The following is a 6,357-nucleotide window of genomic DNA, read 5'->3' on the forward strand; positions in this document are numbered from 1 at the left end:
AGGAGAGTGGTCACTGTGTTCTCCAAGCCTGTCTACTCTGTGAGGTTGGAGGATGAAAATCTACTTGACCCGCTTGACATTGACCTGACAGTGTGTGTGGGACTGGGGAGGGGGAGGGGGTGGTGGTGGTAAGGAAGATACTCTCTGACAAAGCCAAGAGGCGTATGTACCCTCCTTCTAAAACCAGTGCTGTTCCACCAGAACAACAGGTAAACAGAAATCTGTTTGTTTGGCGCCAACAACAAGCTCCAGGAAAAACAAGTCTTGTTCAATTCTTTGTGTTATTAAGACTTCTTAAACTACCTTTGGGAAGTCTACAAAAAAACTAAGTCTTGGTGATAGTTTAACATAGTGCAACAAAACAACTCTCTTATATGGCTTGATGGGTTTGATTTGATTGTGAAAAAGTTAAATCTCTGACCCGTATAAATAAATCTGTTTCTGGTCAAAATTATAATATTTGGTGTTTGACCATTTTCGTTTGATTAATGTGGGTTCCGCTTTGATTGATGTGTCGCACAAGTCTTGTTCACAGGCATTCAGGAGGAGGATTTGGACTTAGAGACAGAGAGAGAGGTAGAGACAGAGAGGGAGCTTGTCGTTTTGTCTCTCGGCTTCAGTCCTTGTTCCTGGAGGGTTCGGCTTCTCCCGTCCCACTCGGCTGATAAAACCACTGAAGCAGCTTTGGGTTGGGAAGGTTCAGAACCTGCTGGAGGATCAGTCAGAGTGTGGCCTCTCTCTCGGAGGAGGTGGATATGGTGACGCCCCACAGGCTGACACACCCTGACCCTGTGGTGTCAGGCTCCTTCAGCGGAGGCGTGGCATCAGACTGGCACACACCAGAGCACTTTGATACAGGCTCATACCTGGGCCACACACACACACAGCTGGAGCAGGAGTCTTTAGGTGGTGCAGTTTCAGGTGGGAGGTGTGATCCGGTTGTGTAGGGGGAGAAATCAGTACCTGGATTACGTCATCTAGGATTCAGATGAAGTCCGGTTGGGATAATATTCCAGCAGAGTTCCCGAGGGGTCCGCTTCAGGTTCCAAAAGGAACAGAACCAAGTAAAAAGTGATTGAAAATAGTTCCACGTAAAAGAAAATAATAAAATCAAAATTGAAAGGTGTCCACCCCTGAGAGTGAATGAGTGAGAGAGATCGTAGGCCCCGCTGTGTGAGCTGACGAAGAGGGGGAAGACCTTTAGTTACATAAGCGTCTGGTCAGCAAGAAGCAGCAGTTCCAGACCCCTGGTCCTCCCAGGGCCATTCCTCTGCTTCCTTCCCCCAGCGGAGAGCACCGAGGCCTGGGCACACCCACGCAGACAACCCACTGGGGAACGCTGGTCTGGATCTCTGCTCAACTGGCTCCGGGAGGAGAGAAGTGAAAAAGAGAGAGAGAGAGAGACAGAGAGAGAGAGAGAGAGAGAGAGAGAGAGAGAGAGAGAGAGAGAGAGAGAGAGAGAGAGAGAGAGAGAGAGAGAGAGAGAGATGGTACTCTGCTATGTGTATGTGTGTATATGGCTGTATTTTTCCTCCAGGAGCAGGGTGAAGACAGGCCAGGGAAAATTCAACCTCTTGCTCTGAGTGGCCCAGATGGAGATCCCCTCTCTCTCTCTCTCTCTCTCTCTGTGTCTTCCAGACGCACCAGCACTGGGTCCACTAGTCTCTGTAAACTGAGGAGGAAGAGAGGAGAAAGGGAAGAGAAAGGAACAAGAGTTTGGTTTGACGAATCAGAGACAGAGCTTTTTCAAAGACATTCAAGCTGATATAACCAACACAGCCTATAGCTCCCAAGTTGATGAGGTACAGTAGCTGCCATTATCTCAACAACACCCACAAAACTCCAGGTGTGACAGACAAGGCACCCTGTAGTCTGTGCTGTGCGTGTAACTGTGTGAGCGTGTGCGTGCATAGGGGATTTATTTTCAGTCCCCGTAAGGCTGTTTGAACACACCCAGAGAAACTAGTTGGGTGTGTGAGGCTGCCTAGCAGACATACAGTTAGCCCTCCAGGCTAAGAGGGACGAGAGAGAGAGAAAGAGAGAGAAAGAGAAAGTGACTGAGAGAAACGGAAAGGTGAATGTTAGAGTCAAACGAAAACAGAATAACCAGAAGAGACAGTGCTCAATCACAACTACTTCCTGTAATTGACAGCCCCTCCCCCCTAGTTCCTGCACCTATCCATCTCTAAAATGTGTACTTGGATGGATGACTGTTGGCTGCTCAGTATATGGTCACACTCACACACACACACACACACGCACACACACAGTGAATCACGAGAAGCTACACCATGTCTCCACTTCAATTATAGACTTAAGGAGAGATAGTACATCAAACATGTACTTTAGCCCATTATTAAGGTACAACCTAACTATCCAGATTCCACAAAAACCTGATTACACCACACACAGCTGATAACACACACACACACACACACAGCTGATAACAGCCACGTGTCCAGTCTGACAGAAGAGGGAGGAGAGCACCTCACCAAAGTCTTGTAACACAGTAATTAAAAGTTAGAAAAGGATTCATCACGAACTCTCTGTGGTACACGTGTTTGGTGTGTGTGTGTGTGTGTGAGAGACAGCTGTTGAGGACATCCTACTGACTTCAGAAGAAAACTGAAAAGGTGTGTGTGTGTGTGTTAGAAAGAGAGAGTGTCAGAGTTTGTGTGTGTTAGAAAGAGAGAGAGAGAGAGAGAGAGAGAGAGAGAGATCGAGAGAGAGAGAGAGAGAGAGAGAGAGAGAACAAGCATACTGCCTACTCCGACAAATTCCACGAGGGTTACCTAGAGTAATAAGATCATTTCTCTCTATTCAACAGGATGTGTTCTGTTGTCCTGGGAGACACGACACTCTGAGGCTCACCTCACGCTACACACACAGCAGGCAGGATGAAGAGGAGGCTGTATTTCCTTTTAGGGGGGAGTGTTTGTGTGTGTGTGTGTGTGTCTGTGTGTGGTGAAGATGCATGTACACTTATGTGTGTTTTATGTAGGTAGACTGTGTGTTTGTATGTACATGTAAAACAGGCCACCCCACTCTCCCTGCTGTGACAAAAGAAGGTACAAAGGAGAGAAAGAGAGAGCGATGTGACTGAGATCTCCCGCCGGGGATCAATGGGCAACCGAGATGACCCAGCACAGTCCACTCTGCAATTGGTATGTCTGCCACTGCACCACCCTGCTGGCACGACCACACATAACGAATTGAACCGTCCTATGTCCACTGGGTCTTTAATTTCAGGTTACAATTCCATTCTTTTACTGCCCCCCCCCCCCACACCCAACTCATGTGCCCCTTGGTTTCTTTGCTTTCACAGACCTGAGAAGACAGGAACAGGTGTGAACAGGTGTGTCACATTGGATCTGTGAGATGGGGAGGGAGAGTGCACATTGGAGGGCGCAAGGTTTGGTCCTTGTGGCCACCGTCTGTTCTACCCAGCATCAATAGATCTCCCAACACCTGGATGGACTGACAGTGACCGAGAATGGAACCGAGTTATCCACATTCCCTCGAAACACATTCGCTTCCTCATTGTGACTGATGTATAACTCATGTGGCTGTCCACAGTGACCCTGGCCCCCAGAGTACACTCAGTAGCCACAATTAAAACATGTCAGAACCACTAACAGCCTCTAACACAAACAGGAAGTTTTAGGAAAGTATCACAGTGATCAATACTGTTAAAGCGATTCTGTCTCCTCTCCCTTGCACATACAGACACACACACCTAGCAAGGAATTACTGCTACTGGTCTCTTAAGGATGTGAAGAACAGTTTCGGTAACATACGGGAATGTGTTATAACAGTACCGTAGATCAAGGCGTTTTCCTGACAAAACCGGGAAGCAGGGGACCGCTGCTCAGGGGTGCTATAATCACGTACTTGACCTCCGCGCAGCTAATCAAGGTAAGACTGGCCGGCGTCCAGGTTGTGAGCATGGGTCTGACAAGTCTATTACGCCCCTTTTCCACAGCGCTCTCTGAACAAGCTTATTTACCGATCAGGTAGTGCAGAACCAAAATGATTGGACTACCTGCCATTTATGAAAGCATCAGTGAAATTTAAGGCGGTGTACCAACCAACTGTATGTGCAAACATTCCATGTAACAGAAAATGAGGTTTTGTTAATATCGGTTTTCTGTACCTCGCGTCTTATAAAAAGATGGGCTTTAAAAAATATTTCCGCCATTCTGCTGCCAAGTCCCGACCGCCTGTGTTACATCTCTGGGTGTGTATCGTTGCCGCTTCACACACCAGTTACTAGGCCTCAATGCGAATCCCCGAACTCACTCCCACCCAAACGCTGCTCAAGCATACCTTCGCACCTGGAGCAAGAGCCGGTGTGTCAAACGGCCCTGGGAATATTAGTTTGTGCAGTTTGTCAATAAAAATCACTCTCTATATTTATGTATATATAAAGAGAGATAGACAGAGAGATGGAGAGAGAAGGAGATAGAGACACACAGAGAGAGAGGCTTTCTGTATAAGCAGCTGGTAAACTAAATGTTAAACGTACTGAAATATTCCATTCTGACGAAGTGGTCACAAGCTACATCAGGGTGCTTGTCTAAGACACCGAAAAGCAAGCTTGCCAGCTATTAAACGTTGAATGTGGTGGTGCTGTTGTATGACAGCTAGCTTGCTAGATAGTCAACTGACTTGACAGCTAGATTACCATCCCACCTAGATATCGGCATATACAGTACAACGAACCATTTCATTTTTTGTCAGTCTTGAATTTACTAGCTAATATACTGTAACGTTACCTGGAAAATGTTTAACAATGGATCCGTGTGTGAGTTAAACGTTTAATTAGACGCTGAAAGTCCAAATGACGTCCCTTTATAACTGCTGTAGTGTCTAGAACCCCGTTTTAATCTCCATACGAAGCTCATTTGGTGTGTGGGGTCTTTTCACGGCAAAAGGATAGCATGCTACTAGCATGTTAGCGTTAGCAGCATTTTCCTTCGCTACTCGGCATACGCCTAGCAAATAGATAACAAGTACTGTAACGTTAGCTCCTGTAAAAAAGGTATGTCCGTTAGAATCGTACGACAGCTTCGGTACATTCGGTAAGAGTGCGTAAAGAAGTATAATCCAATATATTAAAAATAAATTATCTAATGTCGCCAGGTTGGTGGCTAGAATCGTACGAAGCCAATAATATCTTCAGTTTCAGCACCAAACGCTAGCCGCCCGAACTCAGATGTCCACGAGCCTCTTTGCTAGCAGAACCCTTGTGTCGCGCGATTAGATGGCTTCTTGTGTCAATCACGCAGTCAGAGCCAATGGGGAACATACTTTCTGTCATTAGACCTGCCAGTGGTTGTTACATGTTCTTTCAATATGATAACCAGGATCGTGTAAGAAGTCAACACTGATCTTAGATGAAGCTATATAGCATCACATGTAGGTTACAGCTGACACGTTTTTAATAACACTACTGTATGTGTGTGTGTGTGTGTGTATGTGTGTGTGTGCGTGTGTGTGTGCGTGCGCGTACAGGCTGGGTTTCCTTGAATGTCCACTATGTCTTTGTGTTTGCTCAGACTGTGCTGGCATGCATCCACATACACACACACACTTTATCTCTCTTTTTCATACACACACACACACACACACACACACACTAGTTAGGGATTAAAGCGACAGCAGGGGTTGTGGGGATAAGTCCACCCAGTCTCTGCCCCTCCCCTCTCCACACAAACACACTCACGTCCCCACAAAGCTGACCGAGACATCTGCCTCGCCAACCCACACGGCGGGGACTTTCTGAAACCCAATCATAAAATCACACACACAAAGGGAGGTGTCAGCTAGGATACACCATGTTTATGTGTGTGTGAGGCAACAAGTGATGAGGTTGACAGGGTTAGGCGTAGAGAGCGAAGGCAGGGAGAGAGAAAGAGACAATGAGAGGGAGAGAGGGAGACAGAGAAAGGGAGCGATTGAGGAAGGAAGGGAGAGAGAGAGACAGCAGAAAGAGTGTTGAGTGTGGTGAGAGTGGTCACATCGTTGTTTGCATGTGGTTGTTGTACTCTGTGGGAGTGGAAAACAAGGCATTGAACTGCGTCCAGGGCAATTCTGGGGGGTCCGCTTCTATCAACGCAAGTTCTAATGTGTCATCGGAGAACACAGTCACAAAGACACTCGGTACTCGCAGTAGAGTTGAAGATTTTGAATGTCTGCGGTGAAGTCAGTGGTAGAGCATTTGTAAGCAAGATCAAAGAGGTTGCAGGGTTACACCCCTTTGATGTAGCTTTTGTCGCTGACAAAAGTTTCAGCTGAATGCAAACAGTGTTATTCTTATTCAGGGCCCTGTGTGGGGCAGGAAAGACCACAACAGCA

The sequence above is a fragment of the Osmerus eperlanus genome, chromosome 14 (assembly GCF_963692335.1).
Source record: "Osmerus eperlanus chromosome 14, fOsmEpe2.1, whole genome shotgun sequence".
Taxonomy (NCBI): domain Eukaryota; kingdom Metazoa; phylum Chordata; class Actinopteri; order Osmeriformes; family Osmeridae; genus Osmerus; species Osmerus eperlanus.